Source organism: Lemur catta, chromosome 3, assembly GCF_020740605.2.
Source record: "Lemur catta isolate mLemCat1 chromosome 3, mLemCat1.pri, whole genome shotgun sequence".
Classification (NCBI taxonomy): Eukaryota; Metazoa; Chordata; class Mammalia; order Primates; family Lemuridae; genus Lemur; species Lemur catta.
Genome location: NC_059130.1, coordinates 51,585,500 through 51,611,458, shown reverse-complemented (window position 1 = coordinate 51,611,458; position 25,959 = coordinate 51,585,500). Strand labels below are relative to the sequence as shown.

Genomic DNA, 25,959 nt, shown 5'->3' with positions numbered 1-25,959 from the left:
TCTCTTAAAGGGACAGACGCGGGCCTGCGCCGAGGCGAGAGGCCGCGAGCGTGAAATATTAAAGCGGGACTTTTTTGCTTTTTTCTGCCCCTACGGCAGCTCTCCGGCTGGGGAGCTGCTGTGGGCCCTGGCGCCTGCCGAGCTCTGAACGCTCTCCCCGGGCGCCTGCAACCGGCGGATGCGCGGTCGCCATCTTGGTTCCCACAGCTAAGCCTCTGGCGGGTCTCCGGCGCCCTATCTCTTAAAGGGACAGACGCGGGCCTGCGCCGAGGCGAGGGGCCGCGAGCGTGAAATATTAAAGCGGGACTTTTTTGCTTTTTTCTGCCCCTACGGCAGCTCTCCGGCTGGGGAGCTGCTGTGGGCCCTGGCGCCTGCCGAGCTCTGAACGCTCTCCCCGGGCGCCTGCAACCGGCGGATGCGCGGTCGCCATCTTGGTTCCCACAGCTAAGCCTCTGGCGGGTCTCCGGCGCCCTATCTCTTAAAGGGACAGACGCGGGCCTGCGCCGAGGCGAGGGGCCGCGAGCGTGAAATATTAAAGCGAGATTTTTTCTTTTTTCTTTTTTTTTTATTTTATTTCTCTCTCTCTTTCTTTCTTTCTCTTTTCTTTCTTGTTTTCTCTTTATTCTCCTTGTTATTCATATTGTTTCTCTCTCTCTCTTTTTTTTTTTTCTTTTTCTTTTTTTTCTTTTTTTTCTTTTTTCCTTTCCGGTGGCCCTCCAGCCCAAGAGCTACTGTATACTCCTGAGTGCTCCAGACCCCCAGCTCTGATTCCTATTGGTCCCTGAATATTGCCCCCCAGTACCAGTGAACTGCGGGTGGGCAGCAGCAATCGTGCGGGCCAAGGTCTAACTGCTGCAGAGCCATAGGGTGCCAGGCGGCTCCCCAGGAGGCTCCATCCCCTGATCAATAGACCCTCTCCAGGTCCCCTTCCCAGGTGTGAACACTGAGTGCTTCCCCAGACGCAAGAGTGTGGAGCCTGGACCTTGGGAACACTGGGACAGTGTAGACCTTTGCCCGTGGGAGCTGCAGCAGCTGGGGCACTGAGGGAGTGAGGGCACTGCCTCCTCTGCCTAGCCAGTGTCTTTCCTGCAGAAAGAGACAGAAACCACACATCCAGAGGAAGAACCAAAAGTCAGGGGGGGAAAAAGAAGGAAGAGGAAGAGAGAGGAAGGGAAGAGAGAAGAAAGAGGAAAAAAAAAAAAAAAAGAAAAAGAAAAAGAAGAAGGAAGGGAAAGAAAAAGAGAGGGAGAAGAGGCTTTCTGCTTGCAAATAGTGTGAATCCTGCCTACTAACTGAAAGTCCACAACACAGTGATTTAACTTGCCAAACTGGTCTTAGGTCAAGCCAACCCTCTGGGGGTGGACCCATCAGAAGCAGTCCCCCAACTGAGATAGAAAAAAGAAACTCTAAACAGCACACAACAGTCTCCCCCTATAGATAAAGGAAGCAACATTCCTAGACTGTTCCACAGCCTAAGAACAGAGTACAAGACGTGCTGTTAACTAGACTAAAGCTGTGAGAAAAGATCTAACGATAGAGCCAGATGGGAAGGGCTCAGCGGAAAAATATGGGGAGCACAAAAAACCAAACGGAAACCTCGCCCCCAAAGAGAAATACCAACTCTCCTCCAATTGGCACAAGCCAGTTTCAGAATACCAACATGTTACCAGAAGAATTTCAGTCTTGGGTTATAAATAAGCTGAATGATATACAAGAAAAAATTGATATCCACCGCAAAGAAACCGCAAAAAAATTCCAGGATTTGGAAGAAAAATTCACTAAAGAAATAGACGTATTGAAAAAAAAACAAACTGAACTCCTAGAAATGAGGGATTTATTCAGGGAGCTACAAAACACAGTGGAAAGTCTCAAGAACAGGGTAGATCAAATAGAAGACAGAATCTCAGAAATCGAAGATAACTCTTTCCAATTAAATAAGACAGTCACAGAGATAGAGCAAAGAAATAAGAAAAAAGATCAGAGTCTTCAAGAAATGTGGGATTATGTGAAGAAACCTAACGTGAGAGTTATAGGCATCCCTGAAGGTGAAGAAGATAATAAGCAAGGGCTGGATAAACTATTTGAAGACATAATAGAAGAAAATTTCCCAGGCCTTGCTAAAACTTTAGATATACAGGTTCAAGAAGCTCAAAGAACCCCTGGTAGATTCATAGCAAATAGGAAAACACCATGCCACGTAGTCGTCAGACTGACCAAAATATCCACTAAAGAGACCCTTCTTCGAGCTGTAAGGAGAAAGAAACAAGTAACATACAAAGGGAGACCCATTAGAATTATGCCAGATTTCTCAAATGAAACTTTACAAGCAAGAAGAAGTTGGGGCCCCATTCTCACTCTTCTGAAACAGAATAATGCCCAGCCTAGAATCTTGTACCCAGCTAAGCTAAGCTTTCTATATGAAGGAGAAATTAAGACATTCTCAGATAAACAAGGACTGAGGGAATTCACCAAGACAAGACCACCCCTCCAAGAAGTACTCAAAAGAGAGTTACACAAGGATCATCACAACAAAGGCCCACGAATGTAAAACCACCCAAGAACTAAAGATCAAATTCTAGCCACCACAATGGCTCAAGAGAGAAAACATAGAAAAGAGGTTCTACCCAATAAGATAAACAGAAATCTGTCCCAATTATCAGTTCTCTCACTAAATGTCAATGGCCTGAATTCCCCACTCAAGAGACATAGACTGGGCCAATGGATAAAAAAACACAAACCAAGTATCTGCTGCCTTCAGGAAACACACTTAACCGGCAAAGATGCATTTAGACTGAAAATAAAAGGATGGAACTTGATATTTCAAGCAAATGGTAGCCAAAAGAAAGCTGGTGTGGCAGTTTTAATTTCCAATAACTTAGTCTTTAAACCAACAAAAGTAATAAAAGACAAAGATGGTTACTACATACTGGTGAAAGGCACAATTCAACAAGAAGACATAACCATACTTAATATATATACACCCAATCTAGGTGCACCCAGATTCATAAAGCAAATCCTACTCGATCTAAACCAAATGATAGACAACAACACTTTAATAGTTGGAGACTTTAACACCCCACTGACAGCACAGGACAGATCCTCCAAGCAGAAAATAAGCAAAGACATAGTAGACTTAAACAGAAGGCTAGAACAAATGGGCCTGACTGACATCTACAGGACATTCTACCCTAAATCCACTGAATATACATTCTTCTCATCGGCTCACGGAACATTCTCTAAGATTGACCATATCCTAGGCCATAAAGCAAGTCTTAAAAAAATTAAAAAAATAGAAATCATACCCTGCATCTTCTCAGATCACAATGGAATAAAAGTAATAATGAACCCTAACAGGAACTCTCATTCCTACTCAAGGTCATGGAAGCTAAACAACCTTCTTCTGAATAACAATTTTGTAAAGGAAGAAATTAAGTCAGAAATCAAAACATTCTTTGAATTAAATGACAAAGGTGACACAACTTATCAAAATCTATGGGATGCAGCTAAAGCAGTCCTGAGAGGAAAATTCATTTCCATAAATGCCTATTTCAAAAAGACAGACAACTTACAAATAGACAACTTAATGAATAGACTCAAAGAGCTGGAGAAAGAAGAACAGACTGACCCCAAACCCAGCAGAAGGCGAGAAATTGTTAAGATCAAATCAGAATTAAATGAAAAAGACAACAAAAATACTATAAGGGAAATTAATAAAACAAAAAGTTGGTTCTTTGAAAAGATAAATAAAATAGACACACCACTGGCCAGACTAACCAAGAGCAGAAAAGAAAAATCTTTAATAACTTCCATCAGGAACATGAAAGGAGAAATCACAACCGAAGCCACAGAGATACATGACATTATCTATGAATATTACAAAAATCTTTATGCACACAAATTGGAAAATGAGGAGGAAATGGACAAATTTTTAGAAACACACAGCCTTCCCAAGCTCAGTCAGGAAGAAATAGAATTCCTGAATAGACCAATATCAAGAACTGAAATTGAAACAGCAATAAAAAACCTTCCCAAAAAGAAAAGCCCTGGTCCAGATGGGTTCACACCTGAATTTTACCATACATACAAAGATGAACTGGTGCCCATCCTACATAAACTATTCTTCAATATTGAGAAGGATGGAATTCTCCCCAACACATTCTACCAAGCCAATATAACATTGATACCAAAACCAGGAAAGGATGCAACAAAAAAAGAAAACTACAGACCAATTTCTCTCATGAACGTAGATGCAAAAATTCTCAATAAAATCCTAGCAAATCGTATCCAAGTGCTGATTAAAAAAATAATTCATCACGACCAAGTAGGCTTCATCCCAGAGATGCAGGGGTGGTTCAACATACGAAAATCTATAAATGTAATTAACCACATAAATAGAAGCAAAAATAAAGACCATATGATCCTCTCAATAGATGCAGAAAAAGCATTTGACAAAATTCAACACCCTTTTATGATAAAAACACTTAACAACATAGGCATAAATGGGACCTACCTAAAAATAATACAAGCCATATATGACAAACCCACAGCCAACATCATACTGAATGGGGAAAAATTGAAAGCATTCCCACTCAGAACTGGAACCAGACAAGGCTGCCCACTGTCCCCATTACTTTTCAACATTGTATTGGAAGTCCTTGCGAGAGCTATCAGACAAGAGAGCAGAATCAAAGGTGTCCAAATAGGGACAGAAGAGATCAAACTCTCACTCTTCACTGATGATATGATGTTGTATCTGGAAAACCCCAAGGTCTCCACCAAGAGACTCCTGGAATTAATTAACGAATTCAGTAATGTCTCAGGTTACAAAGTCAATACACACAAATCAGAGGCATTCATATATGCCAATACCATTCAATCGGAGAACCAAATTAAGGACTCAATACCTTTCAAAATAGCAACAAAGAAAATAAAATATCTAGGAATATATTTAACTAAAGAAGTAAAGGACCTCTATAAAGAGAACTATGAAACGCTAAGGAAGGAAATTGCAGAACACGTAAATAAGTGGAAATCCATACCATGCTCATGGATTGGAAGAATTAACATCGTTAAAATGTCTATACTACCCAAAGTAATCTATAGATTCAATGCAATTCCTATTAAATTACCAACATCATTTTTCACAGATTTAGAAAAAATAATTATACACTTTGTATGGAAACAGAGAAGACCCCGTATAGCAAAAGCAATCTTAAGCAATAAAAACAAAATGGGAGGTATTGATTTGCCAGACTTCAAACTATACTACAAAGCTGTGGTGCTTAAAACTGCTTGGTATTGGCACAAGGGCAGGGACACAGACCAGTGGAACAGAACAGAAAACCCAAATATAAAACCATCCTCATATAATCATCTAATCTTTGACAAAATAGACAAAAACATACTCTGGGGACAAGAGTCCCTATTCAATAAATGGTGCTGGGAAAACTGGATAGCCACATGTAGAAGACTGAAACAGGACCCACAGATTTCACCTCTCACAAAAATCAAATCACGGTGGATAACAGATTTAAACCTTAAATGGGAAACGATTAGAATTCTAGAAGAAAATGTAGGAAAGACTCTCACAGACGTTGGTCTAGGCAAAGAATTTATGAAGAAAACCCCTAAGGCAATTGCAGCAACAACAAAAATAAACGAATGGGACCTGATTAAATTAAAAAGCTTCTGCACAGCCAAAGAAACAGTCACGAAAATAAACAGACAGCCTACAGAATGGGAAAAAATTTTCGCATACTACACATCAGATAAAAGACTGATAACAAGAATCTATTTAGAACTCAGGAAAATCAGCAAGAAAAAATCAAACAATCCTATCAAAAAATGGGCAAAGGACATGAATAGAAATTTTTCAAAAGAAGACATAAGAATGGCCAAAAAACGTATCAAAAAATGCTCAACATCCCTAATCATCAGGGAAATGCAAATCAAAACCACAATGAGATACCACTTAACTCCGGTGAGAATGGCCTTTATCAAAAAATCCCAAAACAACACGTGTTGGCGTGGATGCGGAGAGACAGGAACACTCATACACTGCTGGTGGGAATGCAAACTAGTGCAACCCCTATGGAAAGCAATATGGAGATACCTTAAACAGATTCAAGTAGACCTACCATTTGATCCAGCAATTCCATTATTGGGCATATACCCAGAAGAACAAAAGTCATTCTTTAACAAAGACACCTGTACCCGAATGTTTATAGCAGCACAATTCACAATTGCAAAGATGTGGAAACAACCCAAGTGCCCATCAATCCACGAATGGATTAGTAAACTGTGGTATATGTATACCATGGAGTACTACTCAGCTATAAGAAATAACGATGATACGACATCTCTTTGGTTCTCCTGGAGAGAGCTGGAACCCATTATACTAAGTGAAGTATCCAAAGAATGGAAAAACAAGCATCACATGTACTCACCAGAAAACTGGTTTCCCTGATCATCACCTAAATGTACATCAGGGAAGGATACCAATTGGATATCAGACTGGGATGGGGGGGTGAGGGGGGGAGGGGATGGGTGTATGCCTACATGACGAGTGCATTGTGCACCCTCTGGGGAATGGTCATGCTTGAGGGTGCAGACCCGGGGAGGTGGGGGGGGGGAGGGGATCGAGGTATGAATACATGGCGAGTGCCAGGCGCACTGTCTGGAGAGTGGGAGCGGACGCGCTTGGGACTCTGACTCGGGGGGATGGGCGGGACAGGGACAATGTATATGACCTGAACTTATGTACCCCCATGATGAGCTGAAATAAAAAAAAAAAAAAAAAAAAGAAAATGACTAAACAGGATTTTTCTCTTTGGACTGGGTATGGGAGGGAGAAAAGAAGCCTGGCCGGCAAGCTGGTCTTGTTATGCAGATAAACCTAATGATAACAGCCCTCAGGGACATGTTTTTATTCAGACTTTTAAAGGTGCCAGACTCCATGCAGACCTGTCCCAGATCAAATAGGCAAGCCCTGGCTGCATTCAACAGAGACCCTCTACAAATGCAAATCTCTCCCCCAGCCTCCCCACCTAGACAGCCTTACAGCATATTCCTGCTTGCCCACAGCCATCTGAAAATATGACAAAGACATGCATATTGGGTTAAAATATTTCTTATTTCCTTCAGCCCAAAAAAAAAAAAAATTCCTTCGAGATATACACCCTTATAAAATAAGTGCATGTCAATTATAACCTTAGGACTACAGCCTGAATGAACTCTTAAATGTCGATTACAAGTTTATCTCCACAGATGCAAATCAAGGAAGAGATATGACCACTCTACTACCTGCCCAGAGAAGATTCACAACATTGACTACTTGCTCTACCCCCCTTTTTGAACATTCATCTTATCTCATGTAGATTTACTGGGCACCAGATAGAACTTCACAAGAATACCATCAACTGCATCACTCCTCACCCCTCCCTTTCTCCTGTGCACCTCCTTTTTCCTTTCGATGCAAAATTCTCAGACTCTTCTAGGAAAAGCCCAGTCCACAACACATAATTTGTGGGCTGTGCTTTTCCCAGGTGCATCCTTAAAATCTTGGTTTAATAAACCTCGGTTGAGTATGACTCTCTCAAACCGGAAGATTCACTGAAAGATCAACTCACAAAAAAGCAGATTAATAAGTGAAAGAGGTTTATTTACCATACACAAGGGGGTAATCACAGAGTGATTACTCAATATCCCAGTGGGGTCCAGAAATTTATATACGCTTCTCTAGAGGGGAGGAGGAGATGAGGAATAATAGATAATTCTGTTTAGGGGCAATAAACGGTTACTAGGGAGGATGAATAGATACTTGGGAGAATGGATGGGGGAAACATTGACTTGGGAATGATTCTCTTTGTAAATTAAATTAACTTGAGAGACAGGTATTATATTTAAAATGATTTGGGCCAGGTCTGGTTGCATTCTTGCATTCTTGATCTTCTTTCCTATAATATACTGAGATAACATGGAGGGGAAGGGAAGTTGATTGTTCCTTTGATTGGTCTGGTTTTTCATGAAGAGGGAAAGCTCCTTCTCTCCTTCCAAGGCCTGTTGATCTCTAAGGGCCTTTAATTCAACATACTCTTTATACTAAGGAGTCATATTTTGGGGTGAAATTTCCTGAGCTCCTTTGCTGGTCAATGTTCTCTCCGCTGGCCACCTCAATAGATAATTTCATTGCATCATATGATTCTACAGTTCAGGATGGTGGCTTTTCTAAATGATTTCGTGCTAGTTCTTTATTATTGTATGCCTGGTCTCCACATTTCAAATATTCTGTCACATATTCAGGAAAGCTAGAGTTTTTAGCCTGCTGTGGTTTTTAAAGGGATCGCAGTTAAATGCCTTTCCAAGGTAACTGCCCAGGCCTCAGCACTCTCCTCTGAGAACTGCTCGCCCTGTTCACGGCAGTGCTTGAACCTACATTCGGCACCCACGCTTGAGGTATATGCTCTTGTTTGCTGAGCTCGGCCAGAGTCTCCTCCCCAGGAGTTTAGAATTGGGGTAGAGAGACATGCTCTGGGTGTCTTTTGGTCCCTTGATCTGCGCACAGGCCATTTGGGTGCTGAAACATCAAAGGTCAGCCCGCAGGGAGAGAAGGCGGCCACTTCAGGGAGAAGCAGGGCAGGAAACAAATGGCACTCTTAGGACTCTGATGAATCTCAGTCACTTTCTGTCTTGGGTGGCCTGAGATGCCTCTAATACCTTCCAGTATATCCTTTCTTCTGCCAAAGCTGTTTTGAAGTGGTGTTCTGTTATGGGCCACCTCAAGAGATGCGGTTTTGCTAGTTACACAACCACAAACCCACTTATACCTGTTATTTTCAATATGCTTAAATTCACAAAGGAATTTAGTGCAGCCATTTCCAATGACGAACCCACATCAATTGCATTTGCTTTTTCTTAAAGTAATAGTGATGCTGTCTTTTCTGGTCAAAGAGGAAACCACTGACCAAGGACGGGCTAAGCTGGGTTTCCAGTAAGGGGGAGGAAAGGAGTTGTCTCTTCCTATGTCAAGGCAGTGAGGCAAATATTTACACTTGGAAACAAAACCCATCCTGAAGATAAAATGTCTCCAAATTTCCCCATTTGGAAATTTGCCCTTATATCTCATCTAAATTCTTCAGAGCTTAACTTGAGCCATTTTCTTAGAAAACAATAGTTATTGGTCTCGTTCACATACATACAAGCTATCATTAAGGTGCCGTTCAACCTATTTTTTTTTTTTTTAGGCTAAATACCCCTACTTCCTTCTTCTTCGCCAAGTGTCATGTTTTTGGCTTGACCCAGGTTGTACTCTGGTTTGCTCTTCCTTTCCCTTCTGCCCCCCTAATTCCCACATTAAAGTGGGATGTCAACAAGTCATCTTATCCACCTCCCAAATGTTTCTTTAGCCACTTCTCTTCCCTCCTTTCCCTCACTTCCAAAGTTCAAGCCCTCATCAACTCTGAGCTGTGTTCGTAACTAACACTTCTGCCCTGTCCTGTCTTCCTGCATCCTATGTAGAACTGCTGACGCAGGCTCTCTCCTTGGCCGATTCATTTTTCTAATTTCTAATGGCCATGATCATACCACTCCCCTACTCAGAAGCCTCCCCCTGTGCACATAAAACGAAGTCTCAGCTCCATGGCCTTGCGCTCGTTCCGCATCCTCCAGTAGCTGGTCCAGCTGATCTCCCCCTGAACCATCTTTGTGCTTCCCATGGCCGGATCAAGCGTGCTCGTGGACGGACATGGCACTGTGACCCCGTTTTCATCTGCCTGTACCGACCTCCGTTACTCTTCTTTTCCCCCAAAGCTTAGCTCTACGTGCTTTCCTTTGTGGTTCTTCCCAGTCAAAATCAATTACTCTGCGTTCCCTGGTTACAGGCCGTACATTTCTTTTCATAGTTCCTAGAACTTTTTAAGGTCTGACATGTAGCCGTGTAGTCATTGGATATGGGCCCGTCCTCCTCACTAGAAAACAAGCTCTTTGTGGACAAAGCCAGGCCCTACACCTCACCATAAGCTCCAGATCCCTACCTTAATGCAGGGCGTACAGTGCGTGATCATGCATATCGGTTGAATTGGGCTGGGAAAAAATATGCCCCCGCAGACAAGCTGTGGGCCCATGCAGTTTCCTCTGGTCATGTGACTTCTGTCTCAGAAGATCTATGAGGCCAGATGACTCAGCAGAATTTTGCAGGCCAAAGCACAGGAAATGAGAGCTTCAAAAGCAGATCCCATTACCACTGATCTAAAACACATGTGCCTGGAGCCCCCACACCGTCGCTGGGGAGTGTTTCTACGGCACATACCAGGCATCTGCAGCATGATACTGTCCCTCCTGGAAGGGCTGATGGGCCACAGGCTCCCGTGGCACCTGGTGCCCCTCAAGGGCGCTGGCGAGGCCTGTGGGGCCCTGAGCATGCATACAAAGTTGTACTTCCCTTACCCAGGAATTCCAAAGGCCTAGATTTTCCAGATAATTGAAACTTGCCCCCATAGGCACCCACTTTTTCTTTTTCTTTTTCTTTTTGCTCACTGCAACCTCAAAATCCTGGGCTCCAGAGATCCTCCCACCTCAGCCTCCCATGTAGCTAGGACTACAGATGCATGCTCCCATGCCCAGCTAATTTTTTGTTTTTATGTTTTTGTAGAGACAGGATCTTGCTATGTTGCCCAGGCTGGAGGCACCCAAATTTTTTAAAGTAAAATCTATTTTGATAAAGCAGATTCCAAAAGGAATAACACAATCCCACAGTTTTCCACGTCTTCAAGCTATCAGGAATGTTATTTGACTTCTTCTTGGTAGGTCCAAGCTGATATTAGGTATTAATTGCTGTTTCTCCTATGGGATTGCCCACCCCACTCCTGGAGAGGTAAGAAGCCATTACACCTTCAAATAATAATAATTACAACAATAATAATAACTAACATTTATGAGCAGTTTCCATGTGCCCAGTACACCAAGGGACACTCTACATACATTATTTTGTTTTTGCTTCCTAATATTCCTAAGAAGTAGATGTTATTTTTCCTGTTTCCAGATGAGAAAACTGAGAAGCAGGGAAGGTTAAGTAACTTGCCCAAGGTTGCACAGCAAGTTAAATAATGGAGATAGACCCTGACCTGGACAGGTGGGCTCCAGAGCCCACCCTGGCAAGCCCCAAGCTCTGCTGCCTCCCCAGGTACAAGTTAGCATCAGATACAATGACCAACTGGTCCCAGGACTTTCCTGGTTTCATCACTATGAAACCCCTCACAGTGCAGGAAAAACTGAGAAGGCCGATCAGCCTCAGTTGAGAGCTAGAAAGCATCTGCCAGCACCATTGGATTTATAGGCTCTGTGTTCCTCTCCCATGGTCCATCCCCAGCCGTTGAGGGTGGGGAAGGAACCCGTTAGCCAAGCAAGTCAAACTGGTAAGTCCAGGCCTCTCTCTGCAGGGCCAGTTAGAGACACAGGGGTTCCCTAAGATAGTTAATAATATAGCTCCCCTTGAAGGCGTATTTGTTCAACATTAGTGGGAGTGAGAAATTTCTATGAATAAAAATCATTTTCTTGTCTCTTTATATTCAAAATAAGAGAATGGTTACATGCACTTATTAAGGACAATTTTCTAAGTAAGACTGTTATGTAAGGCACGTTGAAGAGCTTATCATTTAGATCATAAAAGAGAAAAGAAACCCCTCATTCCTAGGAACAGCATGGTACCGCTCAACATTCAGTTTCACATGTCAGCTGACTAAAATGTGACTCTAGTCTTGGGGAATGGGGCAGGTCCCGGAGGTGAGGCTCTGCCTGCAGTTGTGGCCTGCTACTTGCTTGGAGATGTCGCCAAAAGGATTGCTTCCATGAGAAGACTGACAATGGTGGATTCTGCAGCAAGGAACTGCTTACTTCCACAGGAACAGTTGTCAGCAAAAACCTGAGTTAACTGACATCACTTTTCTAGTTTATTCCAGTGTGGTTTTAGTGTGCTTTCAATGCTAGTATCCTAGGCAGTGTCCATACTGCCCTCAGGGACTCCTTAATTTGCCTGGGTCTCCTGGCCTGAGAAAAGTGGGTAGACTCTGTGACCAGTCTTTTCCTCCAAGACCTTTTCTGAAATCTTTTGTGGCTGAAGAGGCTGAGGTTAATGGCAGTCTGGCCCCCAGAATGGTGGGGCTGCCGTATTTGGAGTGTGTTGCTTCTGCATGACATTAAGAGCTCCTTTGAGAGTTCAAGGTTAACTTCCAGGCAAAACAAACTGAGTGGCTTTCTGCCTTGCTTCCTGCGTCTGCAGGAGCGGAGGCCTTGTCTTGGTAGGAAGACTCTAAGTTTAGAGGAGAAGAGGCAGAGGAAAGCTGATCAGCCTAAAGGCAAGATCTGCCCTGCTCTCTCCCCCAAGGCCCTCCGTTTATCTTGGAGTCTTTGTGCAGCAGCCTCCAGCAGGGGTGGGAGGGAGCCATTCCCCTGGGGCTGCCCTGGAGCCTGTGCATCTCCCAGCCTCCCCCAGAGGGATTCCCCAGTTCCCAGAGCAGCAGTGGGCATTTGGTGGGGCAGTCGGATTGCTCTTCAATGAACTAAAAGACTCCTTTGGACACTAGAGACCGAGTAGTTTGAGGCTGCCAGAAAAGATGACTAATTTGCTTTTTCTTAACTAAACAACATCAAAAAAATGTTCCATGGAAAATTATAAAGGCATTTTTAAAGGACACTGGGGTTCATGTGTCTGCTTTATATCTTCTTCATTTTCTTCTTAAATTTAACTATTTAGGAAATTGCTTATTAAAACCAAAGGTCAAGATCTTTTCCTCCTTCAAAAGCAAAACCAAACCTAGTCTGTTTTCTTTCACAGGAAGTTCAGTATCTTCCTGTGAGGGAAGTGGTCACCTTGCCTGAGTGTCTCAGTACTATTTTGGCTCAACCTCCATAAATAAAATATTGTTATTTAGTTTGGGCTTTTCCCAACTTTTCCCCACCTACCTGGTGCATGGGCTTTTGAATCTCCCAGGGAATTTTTGCTAATTACTACTAACACAGTATTGAAAAGCTATACAGTCAAATGCTGTTATACTGTGGTGGGATTCTAGATGGACTTGCCCATGGCCCAGAACAAAACACGAACCTGAAACAGAATCTCTCACTACAAGAGCTTGGTAAAACGTGCAAATCCTGTCTTCCCCAAGAACCTGACCTTGAGCACTCCAACACTTCTGTTCAATGACCTCAATGTCTAAAGAGAAAAACCTGCTCAGGGCATCCAGTTTATAGAAATACAGGAAGAAGATACTGACCAAAGAGGATAGAGTCATAAATGTTAAGCTGTTTTCAAAGCATTAAAATCTCATTTCAAACTAATGAGAACAAAACCAACCACAATTTCAGAGTTCACTTGTGTAAAGCATTAAGCTCCAAAGCATGGATGACATCTTGAAAGTTAAAATATATCAAAGTTACATCCATCCTTGCACATGGATGTACAGAGAGAAAGCTATAAAATCCTTGTTCTTTGGCCCTTTGTTTTCAGTTTAAGGTAAATTAGATGTAGTCCATCCTCATTGTTCCCAGATTACATACTTGCAAACTTGCCTACTCACTAAAATTTATTTGTAACTCCAAAATCAATACTCATGGCCCTTTCAAGGTCACTGCAGATACTCACAGAGCAACAAAAACCTTGAGTTGCCCAACGCACTCATTCTTAGCTGATCTCAAAAGAGACCACGCTCTGCCTTCCTGTTTCAGCACTCACACTGGAAACAAGTATCTGTCTCATGGTCTATTTAGTGCAGGCTTTTCCACATTTTTCCGCTTTTTGTTGGTGATTTTGCTGTTTAAAATGGTCTCCAAAATCTAAAAAAGTTGAACTCATAGAAACAGAGTAGAGTGGTGGTTGCCAGGGATGGGGGGATGGGAGAAATGAGAAGATGTTGGTCAAAGGGTACAAATGTTAGTCATAAGATGAGCAAGTTCTGGGGATTTAATGTACAGCATGAGTAGTGATGGATGTGTTAGTTAATTTAATTGTGGTGATCATTACACAATGTATACATCTGTCCAATGAGCACATTGTATGCCTTGAATATATTCAATCTTTATTTGTCAATTAAATATTTTTAAATGAAAAAATAAAATAAAATAAAATGGTCCCCAAGTATAGTGCCAAAGTGCTATGTAGTGTTCCTAAGCACAGGAAGGCTGAGATGTGCCTTATGGAGAAAATACATGTTAGATAAGCTTCATTCAGGCACAAGTTATAGTGCTGTTGGCTATGAGCTCAATGTTAATGAATCAATAATATAATAAATAAAGTGTCTTTAAACAGAAGCACAGAGTTATGTATTGATCAGTTGACAAAAATGTGATCAGAGGTTGGCAGGAATCTAACCCTGTATTTCCCCCAGGTACAATGGCTCAGTTTTCACTAATTCAATGTTCACAGCAACTTCATAGAACATAACTACCAGGAGTAACAAGAATTGACTATTTCCTTGAGCTTATAATTTTCCTTTTAAGAGAATTTAATTTATGTAGTGTCTCTTTGTTGTGAATTTTATTAAGTACCTATTATGGGTGGGGGCACCATGATAGCTGCTTAGAGGGCCCAAAGGTGACCAAAGCTGATGCCCTTGCCCTCCCCATCAAGAGATGGAGTCTATTGACTCCATGAACTCTGACTCTTGGCAGAACTTTATAACTGTCTTGATGAATCGAATGTGGCTGAAGTGGCAAAGCCTTTCAAGGCTAGCTCATAGAAGGTAATACAGCTTGTACCTGACTCTTTTCCTGGGGCCACTCACCCTGGGAACCTTGAAACCCAACCTCCATGTTGTGAGGAAGCCAGCCCACCATGGGGAAGGTCAAGTATATGTGTCCACCTTCAGCCAGCAATCTGCATCAGCCACTGCACACGTAAGCAAGCAAACTCTCAGGGACTCTAGCCACCTGCCTTGGAGCTGCCTCAGCGGACACTGAGTGAGCAGAGGCAAACTGTTTCCTCAGAGCCCTGCCCAAATTGCTGATTTGTGAGTACAATAAATGCTGCTATTGTTCATGACACTGAGTTAGGGAGAGGTTTGTTATGTAGTAACAGAAACCTGATATACTGTTCCTCCTGGTCACTCAGGCCTAAAACCTTAGTGTCAGCCTTGCCACCTCTCTTTCTCTCATACCCACTTCAAATCTGTCAGCAAATTCTCAAAAAACATGTCCAAAATGTGACCTCTTCTTACCATCCATTGCTGCCACCGGCCCGGTCTAACACCACCATTCCTCAAATGCTTTATTGCAATAACTTCCTAACTAGCCTCCCTGCTTCCACCCTAATTCTCAACATAGCAGCCAAAGTGATCCTATTAAAATGTAAGTCACATTGTATTAACTCTCTAATCAAAAGCTCAATGGCTTCCCACATCACTGTATAATATGTTCCCACCCCCATAACTTGTCAGTCCTCATTTCCTACTATTCTCCCCCTCACTCACTCCCCTATGTCCTGTTGGCCTCTCTAATGTTCCTGATACACACTATGTCTGTCTCCACCTCAGGGCCTTTGCACATGGTCCACTCCCTCACCTCCTTCTAGTCTTTACCCAAATATCACCTTCTGCATGAGGATGTCCCCTGCCATGCTATCATCCTTCCCTGCACTATTTTTCCCTATTGCACTTCCCATCACTCACACCATCTTATTTACTCATCTGGTTCATTGCTTGTTGCCCCCCACACAGAGAGTGCCACAGAACACACAGTGGATTGCTAGCTCTGTGAAACAAGAACTTCTGTCTATTTTACTCACTGTTGCATCCCTAGTGTCTTAAACAGTACCTGGTTGGCACATAGAAGACCATTCATAGACATTTGTTGAATAAATGAATGGGACTAAATGCTTTGGTTGAAGTCATATCATCTAGATGGCCATGGGAGAGTTTGAACCCAGGCCATTTGCTCTAGTTTTTATACCAAGTTATATCCATCAAGATATTTTCAGCTATAATAATGGAATACTCAGATAAAACAAGGAAGAAAATGTACCATCTTACAAAACAAAATACCTTGAGGTTGGTGTTTCCAAGGTTAATCATTTCAGTAGCACAATGATGGCATCAAAGACCTAAGTGTTTTTATCTTTCCTCATTGCCATCCTTACTTATTGTACCACATTGTATTTCTCAAAGATGACCACACCTACATGTTTATCTCATAGCACATGCTCATCATACAATGTGACTGACAACTGACACACCTCTCACCAAGAGAGGGGCTTGTGCTCTCTCCTTTGAACTCTAGGCAGGAGATTGTGACTATCCTAATCAATAGAGTGAGGCAGAAAAGATGCTCGTGATTTCTGAGGCTAGGTGACAAAAAGGATACAGTTTCCACCTGGCTGGCTCTCTCTTTCAGGATGCTTGCCTTTGGAACTCGGCCGCCATGTTGTGAGGAAGCCCAGGACATCTGGAGATGCCAACATGTAGAGAACATAAGGCCTCCCTTCAGCAGGTAGCACCAATTGCCAGCCATGTGAGTGAATTATCATGAAAGTGGGCCCTTCAGCCCCAGTCAAGCCTTCAGATAGTGACAGCTCCAGCCAACATGTGATTGCAACCTCATGAGAAACCTCCAAGCCAGAACTGCTCTCAAATTCCTGACACATAGAAACTATGGGAGATAATAATTATTGTTGCTTTAAGCCACTGAGTTTTGGAATAATTTTCTGGGGAGTGTTGGATAACTAATACACTTAGCATGTTGTCTTTGCGCTTGTCCCTTCATAGTTAAAGCATGCCAGATACAGCTCCTGATACCACATCATCATTTCAGGTAAATATGACCATCTTTTCTGGACAGAATTCAATTAATCTTACAATGAGTAGAATCTTCTGAATCCAAATCTGGATATAGGATTGCAGCACTAAGAGCTACAGGACAGGACTGGCTAGACTTTTATACTCCTTTTAAGCAAGAGCAGGGAGCTGCTCTAAAATATTTTAGACAATCCCCGTATCTATACCACTAGTGAGCTCACTAATAAAACCCTATTTGTAGCATCCATTGTACTAATTAAAAGCCACTGATTTCATCAGTGGAAACCTATTTCTAACATTTAGTATGCCAACTAGCAAAGCATCTGCTACTGATCACAGATAAAGGTCACGGGAGGTCTTGTAATAGCTGCTTCTGGAGTACAGGCTTCCTAATTAGAATGCTGGCTGTCCACCCTAGGGTGTGAATTCCTGATTAAGGCAACCACTGTGCCTAGTCCTAGGGTATAATGTAACCCAGAATACACAGCACATGAAATCGCACTGCCTATGATGAAGTATTTTAAAGTAAATTACAGACATTATAACACCCAACGTGGCTTTCTTATTGTAAGTTCATTCCCATCTCCCCTTCCAAGCCCGCAAGTCAAGTCTCACTGTTAACTTGGCTCACTGCTGAGGAGCCCCACCCACTCAAACCCAGGAAGGGGTCTCCTGTCCGATGCTCTCTCCAGTATGTGCTGCAGATGCCCTGTTTTGGCTCTTAGATCGGCTCAGTGCACGCATGTTTCCCAAGGAAGGCAGTAATCCTGGCAGACGGCTCAGTTCAAATCCATATTCCAGAAGGACGTATGCTGGGTTTCTTTAACTGCCTCATAACTTGCAATTAGAATCACTAATCTTTGTGTGGTTGAAGACAGGATTTGGTCTCTTGGAGCCGGCCAAGATGAAGACGAGGATCCTGTTTTTCCTTAATGGTTTTCACATGAAAGACATTGAAAAGGTACAGATACGTCAAAACCCCACCAAGTATCCATGTTCTCCTCTGTCTCCATCTGGGGTTGGATAGAAGTGCCCAGTTCTCTCAGTGGCAGACGGCAGCCACTGTGGATCAAGCACGGACACATGGGCATGCATGAAGGACAATGGAGAGGCCAGTAAAGCCAACCCAGGCGACAGCAGGGGCTGTGAGGAGTAAGTAACCCCAGACTCCAGCCCCACTGCCGCCAACACTGTGATCCCACTCACAGGCTCCTTAACCTTTCTGGGCCCCAACGTCTCTTATCTACAAAACAAAAGGACGTGAGATACCCCCTAGCTGGATAGGCTAGTTCTGGCTACTTGAAGCCATTGGTTCTGCACAACCCTGGCACTGAGACCTTCTTTGCTGTTCTCACATTTCCCTCCTCTGTTCTTTTCCCTCCATCTCTCCTCTCTTCCCATATCCTCCCCTCCTTTCCCTTTCATCCTGTCTTCCCACCTGAAGTACCTGCTAGGACCTCAGAACGCTCCTCGCCCTCAAGGACTTCATCATCTGGTAAATGACATATTAATAATAATTACTATAATTACTATGTTTTAATGAGAATAAACACTAAAATGCTAACTAACTGCCAATATTTATTGAGTTCTCACTATATGCCAGGGATCAGGCTAAGTGCTTTTCATGCACCAGCTCATTTAATTTAATTCTGGAAACATCCCCATGTGGGAGGAACTGCTATTACCCCATTATGTGTTTCCGAGAAGTCAAGTGATGCACCGTAAAGCCCACAGGTCTTATCTTGTAGAGCCTTTTGAGCAACTAAAAGTCACAGTGCAACAGGACAAGTGCTACCCTAGTGGCGTGTAAACAAGCAGTGAGAAGCTGACAGGAAGGAGAAAAAAGATCTCTCCCTGAATGAATCTAGATTCTTCGAAGAGGTGCCGTTGAAGAATGAGAGGGCCTTTACCTGATGAAGAAGAATCTAACTGCAAGAGTAGGTTAACTCATAACTTACAAAATGATAAAGAAGATATCAAAAATGCCACTGTCATCTAATACTATCACAACAAAAGGAAATTACTTAGGTTTTCATCAGGCTATATGTTAACACGAATAATGCATCACTTTTTTTCCCACACACACATCAAAAATACTCACTTCATGGTTTCAATTCTTGCTTCATTTCCTCCTTTATGTTAAGTGATGCCACAATTATATTTGTGGAAATCGAGTTCTCTCTTAGCCTCCTGCCTTCCCCAATTTTCTGGCCTATATGTTCGTTAATCACGTGGTTATTCCCCAGGAAACGTGCTTCAGTGCACTTAAGAAATGTTCTAGAACAGATTAGGGAAAACCCCTTCACTTTCTAGGAACATTGGCAGCCTCATGAAGGCTCTAGGTTACTGTTTCCTCATTTAAATTCTGGGTTCAACTTATATCCAGTCCCATAGTTCAGAGTTAGAAAATATGGAAATGCGATGGTTTTGCTGCTCAGCACTTGTACCCTCTTCTTTAGATAATGGGAACTCAGATTTTCTTGGAGAGCTACTTCCTGCCCAATCTCAGTCCAAGGGCTCTGTCAAGGTCGTAGTTGTGATCCCCGCTGGGCCGCTGGGCATCAGCCTTGGAGCTTTTCCAGGTCCTCTTGGAAAAGAGGCAAATTTTTCCCATTTTTGATTAACAAAGCTGGTGGGATATGAGTTTGGTGCTACGAGGGCCCGTCTTTGCCACCACTTGAGTAGAGCCTGCCTGAAAATGAAGCTAACACAGTGTCAGTGTTTTTGCTCGGGCTGGTTAAAGCCCTTCGTGGCTTTCTCCCTGCCCATGCATGAGGCTACTAGTGTCACTGCAACAGGACACTGCCAGAGGTGCCCCTGATGGGGACACAGGGACGCAGTGACTATTAATATTGCCTTTATTCAAGTGGTGGGTGCTATCTCTCAACCCTGCCGTGATTCCCCACACCTTGGCTGGGATCCCGTAACTCCTCCAACTACTTAAAAATCACTTCCTTGCCTTAATGTTAGATTTCTGCTTCAAACTCTGTCCTTGTCCCCTACCTCGTGGCAGAAACACCTCTTTATGTTCCAGCAAACACATCTGCATTGTCGGTCTAGAATCCTCTCAGAGATAATAGTGGCCCCTCCATCACCACCTTCTCCTGAGGCTCTAGAGCCTTCATTCAAAAGGATGAAGAGCCAGCCTCTGCCTCCATACCAGTGGTCTCAACACTGGTGCTACCTGAGACTGCTTGTTGCTCACAACAATCCCAGTCTCCAGGAGAGCAAGCTGGGATGTCTGTACAAGTCTACATCGAAGATAGATAGCCCTTCAAACCTACATCGGCATGCACAATGCCGTTTGCTATGTGAGAGGGCCCAGCCAGCTCCCGGAGCTGATTAAACAGCATTATGCCACAAAGTTATGCCCAACATTATGATCTTTGGGGATAATACCCTGATTTGCTCTGGTTCATCAGCAGCTCACTAGAAGTCATGATTGCTGGTGATGTTTCTGGGCTACATTCTGCTCATCCAGATCATTTGAGATGTTGACATACATAGGAGGGCCCCTTCTCAGTCCATTTAAACTCCTCTAGTCTTCCTGGGCCACTTAAGGAAGTGTCACTGGCATGGTGTGGTCTAAAGACTCCATGTCTCTATTCCTGATACAATACCACCTTTCCTGCTAGGAACCCACCAGAAGAACAAAAACCACTCAGGTTTCCTAGCAATGCCTTATTTGTGGACAGATTGCAAAATAGCCACAGCTGAACCAAAGTTTCAGGCAGGTCTCAACTAAGATTGGTTTGTATTTCCCACAGTCACTTATAAGCCAATTCTTGGGACTCAGAATGCATTTTCCCATGGAAACAGTGTCATAGACTATAACAGGGGCCTCAAGCCAAGCCACAAGTGCCTACCATAATCATGGTGCCAAGAGCACTATTTCAATAACTCCCAATCACTATATATAATATTGCTTCTTTAGGAAATCTCCAGTTGTGTTTCAAGCTCCCACAAAGTGTTCTAAGAACACATTTCCAAGCCTCCACATTCATCCTGGCAGCATGAGAGAATTACTTCTTTTGATTAAGCATTCATTCAACCCCACAAATACTTATTGAGTATCTATTTTGCACCAGCCACTGCTGCAGGTGCTGATAACATAGCAGTGAATAAAAGTCACCCCCAAAATGTTCTGAAATGGAAACACAAGTGAGCTGCTACCATATTGGCCAGCATAATGGAGGGAGGGCTGTCCCACTGTTTCTTCCAAAATGGCTAGAGTGTCCCAAAGGTACATTTCCATTTTCACTCTAGAATGCAGAAATGCAGACTTTCAGTTTTCTAGCTTATCAGTGTTTAGATCTAGTCTTCACATTGCATTCCATTTTTCAAATTTAGCTGTTGACCCCCAAATCAATAAGAAGCAGATCAAGATTAGACACATTCTCTCTTATTCCATGTGGCAAAAAAGATCTTGGGAGGACATTGTGTCTTAACTGAGCTTCCCTGGCTTTAGGACTTCAGATTCCCTGGGTGCTTTGAAGGGCTTGTGGGGAAAGAAGATGACGCCAGTGGAACCACCAGACCAGTGGATTTCCAGTCAATTCAGACGGTGAGAAAGGAACTACATTCTTCTGCTTCTTAACAGCTCTGGAGGAACCTCATGGGTTAGTTCAGCTGGACTCTGTTTACCTCTCCAACATTTGCTTCTGCCCTTAAGCAACTGTGCGTCCTGCTGCAGACACACTCACCTGGCTCTTCACTCCCTCTCATCAGTTCACTCAGAGCATGCAAATTGTTCCCAAACTTAAAGGGATATTTGCTAATTTTCAAGTGCTCATTGTCCCTTGTAAAGTGATCTCATAGGTTTTTCCCCACTCTTGGACCATGTTTAACAGTTCTTTGTGATTGGGGAAGGTAGGGAACAACTTTCCCTTACAGAGAGAAAAACAAACTCCACAAGTAGTAAATCTCCATGACATTTATATTTCCTTCTTAATAGGTTTATTTATCTGGATTAAAACTTGCAATAAGCTTTTTTTGTTTTTGGATTTGCAAAAGGTCCACAATAAAAACCAGGGACCTTCCAATGGCATCATTATGTTATGAGCTTCCTTAGAACAAGAAGTATCTTTAGTTCTGTTGAAGAGTGCAGGATAAAAGATAAGAAATAGTGATAAAATCAATGTAATAGTTATGCAGGTATTACTCAAAAACTGGCTTTCATTACCAGGGAGGCACATTTTCCTATTGACTTGATATCAGAAAAAGCAAAGCAATCTTCTAAAGACCCAGATAAAATGTGTCTGGAACACATCTGTTTAAGACCCTGGGAGGGAAAAATTATATTTGTTGTATTTGGCAATAATAAATTTGACTTAGACATGTGTAGAAGATAAAAAAATTCTTTCTCCATAACTTTTATTCCCAGGGAGAGCGGCTTCCCAAAATCCATTGAAATGAGTTCAGATACTTAATGTTTGCACACAGCATCCCTCTGACCTCGCTGGAGTGAGTACAGCAGTGTCCAGCCCCAGAGCCGGGAACCTGAGACCATGCGCCAGCCCACGGCACCAGAGCCCATCCTCTGCCCTCACCGTGGCTCCTGGTGCCAAACACTGAGAAGAGAGATGAAGGTAGCTGGGGCTCCTCTCCTTTTTTCTCACCCTCCCATCCATGCGGATAGGATGTGGTAGTGGGACCAGAAGAGGAGAGAAATGAACAATTATTCTCCCATTCCTTTTAGGAGTCTAACATGGAGAACAGAAGCCCAGCACCTTCCAGGAGACAGCTCAGCTTCGAGTGGCATTCTCGGGGAAAGCCCTCATGTCGCATCATCAAAGGCAAGGTGTCACCTTTTCTGGGATAGACTTATAGTTAGCCAATTTGACTCCAGGCTTTGCCACTTTCTAGCTCTATGACTTGGGACAAGCAACTGGGCCTTACTCTTCTCATTCATAAAATTCAAAATAATATAAATTCTACCACTTAGGGCCGAGGACTAAATCAATTAACATTTGTACAGCATAATAAAGCCACCATATTTGGCACAGAGTAAGCATGCCCCAATGGCAGGTAGTATTCTAAAGTATTACTTGGGTTTCACTTATGTAAAATTACAAAGCCTACACTTTCCTCCCCAGGTTGGAGAACATGCTTTTCCATTTAAGCCCAAGAGATTCAGAGATTCGGCAGTTTACTGACAATGTCGTGTACAAAGCATAATGATCAGTAGGAGAGTACGAACCTCTATGAAAAGTGCTGTGCTAGACCCTGAAACAAGCGTGGCTTGTTCTTTCTGTTCCAGAGTGAATGACATCACTGCCTCAGTCCTTGAACACCAAATGAGAGAGTCATGGAGGGTTTCTTGCGAAGTTTCCCCACACGTTTCTGGTGCATTTCCTGTGAGCTGACATTGCAACCCCAAGTAAATAAAAAGTTAGGCAACACTTTTCTTAAGTACCATCTACGTAAAGAACATTATGCTCTGGGTACAGAGCCATGAAGGGTTGGGGAAAAGAATGCAATAAAATACCCATGGCTAGACGGAACGACGGAGGCAGTGTGGGGTGGTGGACTGAGCACTGAGCTGGACTCAGAAGAGCCTTGGACCTGGGCCCATCCCCTCCCTTGGTAGCTGTGTGATCTCAGGCGTGACAGTCAATGTCGCTGGGCCTGGGTGCTCAAATGTACAATGCAGGGAGTGGCCTACATCAATCTGAAGGTCCCTTCCAGTCTGTGGACGCAGTTAAGGAGGAGAAAGGAAACCTGAAGATGTGAGATAAACAACAGAGCAATTCTCACTGCGTCCTCAATTCTTAGGCGGTGAGGCCAGACCACAGGGGCATCAGGTAGAAAGTATACGTGCCTACTTTTCCCCATTAGGTTTGTTTAAATGTTTCAAATCCTTGAACTATCCACTTTCCTCAGCTGATAGGAAGGAACTAGTACTGAGAACATTAGTTCACTGGCGCATAAATCTGAGCTGCCTGCGAGGGATGGACACTGGAATGTGAACCTATCAGGAGCCTCAATAAGCAAACAGGCCGCAGAAAAGCCTGTTGGGACAAAGGCATTAGGGAACCCAGAGTTAGCCTCAGTTAGGAGAGAGGCTTTACCTCCCAGGAGGGAGCAAAAGGACCTCACCTGCGAATGAAACCCTGCCCATGCATCACCTAACAAGGAGAATCAATGTCAACACAGGCAGACCAGCCCAGGGGGAAAACAAGGCAGGCTGCCGTGCTGAGGAGCAGGCTGAACCGGGCTGGGCCTCCCTGGGGCCTGCTGCCCGGGTCCCCCCTAAAGATAAAGCAACCCAAACTGGCTACAGCCTCGTTCCTCCACAGCCAGCTGGGGGCAAGTGTGCTGCCCACTGGGCTTTTCCATGGGGGTTGCAGACACCAGCGTCTATGGGAGGCCGGCCACACTGCCTATTTCAAACACTTTCAATTCTGAGGTTCTGGGAGCCCCAAAGTTCAGCCCACTCACCTCTCCGAGGCCATGAGCACCCCACCCCGGCTCCCACCTCCGTTGGCAGGGCCATGGCAAGAAGTCTTTGCTTTCCAAAAAATGGAAAGACCCTGAAGTGAATCATAAATGATAAATCAAAGTGCTCCCTTGGGATCTCCGTCTCAGGAAGTAGCCGGAAACAGGATGTCTTCTCATTCCTGCACTGGTGGCAGCTGTAGAAGAGTGTGGTTTCTCAGAAACATACTGGGTGACCACTCTTGCAGACACTCGAAGGAGAGAACTGTCCCAAAGGAGCCGAGAAAGCCCGTTCTCACCTGGAGCAAACGTTACCAAACACTGCTGCCATGACTAGGAACAAATAGGAACCAGTAAACCACACACAGCCCCTAAGAAAATAGGCAGAGATGATTCCACACTTGCCAGCCGTCATCATCCTGTCCCCTCCACCTGGAACACCTTCGTTTGCTGGCCAAGTTGTGCTTGTCCTTCTGGATTCACTGGAGATCAGAGGCCGCTCCCTGAGTGCCTGGCCTGCCTCCCAGGGCCCACGCACACCCAGGTGCCCCTTTCCGTGGCGGGCAGGGGCCTGCACTCAGAGCAGCTCTGAGTGTGTCACGAGCTCAGTGCCTGGCAAAGAAAGAGCTCAACAAAAGATTTTATACAAATTGGGTGTTGTCAAAAGTAACATCCTCCTTCCAATTAATTTCTGGAAAAAAGCTAGGTTGGCCACGGCAGGAGGGAGCATCTTGAAGAGTGTTTCCAAGTCCCCAGCAGCTTGGGACCCCTGTGGGAAGAGCCACGTGGACTGAGCAATGGCATTTCCCAACTTAGAGAGAGGCAACTGATCTTGAGAAAGGACATAGTATACTATTATTCCTATTTGATTTAGGAGGCAATCGAGGCAGCAAAGTTTCATGGCCAAGTGTCACAGTTGTGCAGAATTGTTACGATAAGGCCAGGTTTTTCCACTCACTAACTTTGCACTGGTTTGGCAAGTGCCTCCAGGTGCCAGGCACTTTGCTAGGCACACAGGTGGTGAACAAAACGGACTTGGTCTCTCTTGTCATGCAGTGGGTGTGGGAGGGACGTTAGAAAATAAGGATATAATTAGAGGCTGTAGTTAATGCTGTGGAGTAAAAGTACAGGGCACCACAAGAGAGTCTATAAGAGGAGAGGGGCCTGGATGGTTGGCATTTATTAAGAACTTACCATGTGTCAGAGACTGTGCTGTGCTCAGACCGGGCTCTTTTTAGCACAGCCCTCACAATGAGCTTGGAGCAGAGAATTGAGATTTTCCCATGGGGAGGTCCTGTGGCTTTCACGTAGCCCCTTTCCTCGCTTGTCAAAAGTGGAGATAACGCCTTGTCCACTTGCTTCACATCTTAATGTGAAGATCAATGTTCAAGCATGTTGTCTTTTCAAAATACTGGGTCAAATTAGCATTGAATAACGGATTTTACAGACATAAGCAGTGTTAAATTTAATTAAATTTAGCCTAAAGCTGTCTCTGTACATATTTTAAGTTTGGCCTAGAGGTTTCTCCGTACATAGTAAGCTGTAACCTAACTTGACGTGTAAACAGACTGGAACCTACTCTTGTAACAAGTAGCCAAGCCCCAGCCAATCACAGCCGCTGAACTTCAGCCAACCACAGCAGTCAGCTGCTCAAACCAGGTTCACATAAGGCCAACTCCAGCTTTAACCAATCGGGTGATCTCTGTACCTCACTTCTGCTGTCTGTATATCACTTCCCTTTTCC

General features: G+C 43.7%; 2 long non-coding RNA genes across 2 annotated transcripts in view; both read right to left on the bottom strand.

The window, feature by feature from the left end:
• The window catches only part of LOC123635374, an 80,032-nt gene that overhangs the window by 19,686 nt on the left and 34,387 nt on the right, over positions 1-25,959 (bottom strand). The window lies entirely within an intron of this gene.
• On the bottom strand, positions 17,275-23,665 carry LOC123635375. The gene is made up of 2 exons (XR_006734113.1): positions 22,978-23,665; positions 17,275-17,706 (listed from the first exon to the last, which is right to left on the bottom strand). It is a non-coding gene; the product is annotated as an uncharacterized LOC123635375 (long non-coding RNA).